Genomic DNA, 2,050 nt, shown 5'->3' with positions numbered 1-2,050 from the left:
AAATTGTAAACATTCTGCCCCTCTGATTTTTCCCAGGTATTCAATAGCTCTCCACAGGTAACCAATGTTAATAGGTCTCAAAGATCCTTCCAGGGATAAGTATATTTTAAATGTTTTCAATATATTTAAACTTGATACAGGTAATAGAGGGGAAACAGGGACATTCCATAGCTTATTCCTTTTTCATCTAAAAGTATTTCTAATATTTTGCATTTTACCCAATCAGTAAATAAGGAATTTACCCATTTGTTTTTGATTTGGCTATATACTACTTTATCATGGATATATTCAAATTTGCACAATCAAACCCCACCTAAAGGATACTTGGATCCAGAAACCATGGCTCCCATTTATAATCCTAGCTATATAGGTAAAGATCAGAGGCCAATCTGGGCAAAAAGGTCATCTTAATCAAGATAGGGTTGACGTACATGCTTATCTCAGCTACACAAGAAGCATCAGTAGGTGAATCATAGTCCAAGTTGTGTGGAGCAAAAGATACATGACCCTGTCCCAAAAAATAACTAAGTCAAAAAATCTAGGACTATGGCTCATCCGTAGAGCATCTGCCTAGTAAGCATAAGATCCTGAGTTCAAGTGCCACACTAAAAATTAAATATAAGTAGGGTGTCGTTGGCTCACACCTGTAATACTAGCTACTCACGAGGCTGAGACCTGAGGATCCCAGTTCAAAGCCAGCCCAAGAAAAGTCCAAAAGACTCTTATATGCAATAAACCACCAGAAAACTGGAAGTAGCGCTGTGGCTCAAGCAGTCAAGTGCTCGCCTTGAGCTGAAGAGCGCAGGGACAGTGCCCAAGCCCAGAGTTCAAGTCCCACGACCAACAAAAAATAAATAAATAAATAAAAATAAAAACGTAAATATAACTAAATACATACTTACATATATTGGATGGAGGAAGTAAAGAAATCAAACAGGAATGACAGGAATGCTCCCTGCTCATCAGACTGAAGACTGCTAGACCTCAAAGCTGGATTACAAAAGTTGAATCAAAAAATAATACTGTTGGTACACAAAGATGACAGCTGGAGATTGTGGTCTGAGCACTTCTATGATATATTCCCAGATCATATGTCCCACCTGAGGACATGAGAGTTATACCCCCAAAATCAAGGTCGGAGCAAGTTAAGAATGATGCACTAGATCATAAGATTCACAGTCACTTCTAGGCACCTGGTAGGAGCAGTCAAGAGTCTGCTCTGATTCAAAGGTAACGATAAGAATGTCCACATCTTAATCAGGTATTGCAAGGTTCTTGCAAAGCAGATGTAACTGGAAATATGGCTTGGGGCTTTTATACCTCACAGTATACAGGACTCAAAGATTGGATATGTTCCTAAGTAGACATATGTTTACACACATGTCTAAAACAGACCACAGTCAACAGCCAGTGAGTACACTGATTACAACAGACGTTCGTGGTGTCTTTTTTTCTTATAAAAATTAAGGAATTAAATATGCATCAAGTCCCACGGCAGTACTTGATCTACTTCTAGTGTTAACTTCCTTGGGTTACACTGATTAAAAAATATATATATTTATCTTTAAATTTTTCTTCTCCCACAACTTTTACCAGTCATTTGTATTAGTTATTCCTTTTATCAAATAATAGGGAAGATAATATGGTAATAGCCAAACTCACTTGATTATGCCACTATCCACTTGGTCTAGCCAATGCTCAGTAAACTTAAAATCAAATTTAAAGAAAAATCTCTGGATTTCAATAGCCATACCTATTTTTATTTTATACTGATCAGCAGTAATAACTAATCTTTTTTTAAAGACTGAATTATTTTATATGGACTATATCATGGTCAGATTAATCAATAAGTGAAAAACTTCCTTGAACTGAAACCTACAAGGGTGTTTGAATTAAATGATAAAGACAAGATGTTGATTTTTGACTGTGTTTTTAGCTCATCAGAGTTAGCATATTAAATATGAAAACAGAAATTATACCTCTCCTAAACTGAGTAGCTAAATGAGTTGATTTAACCTTTTGTCATTTTGGGTCAGCAAGCAGAATAAAA

Source organism: Dipodomys ordii, unplaced genomic scaffold, assembly GCF_000151885.1.
Source record: "Dipodomys ordii isolate 6190 unplaced genomic scaffold, Dord_2.0 Scaffold8, whole genome shotgun sequence".
Lineage (NCBI taxonomy): Eukaryota > Metazoa > Chordata > Mammalia > Rodentia > Heteromyidae > Dipodomys > Dipodomys ordii.
The sequence above is the reverse complement of the archived record's forward strand: the minus strand, read 5'-3'. Positions refer to the sequence as shown.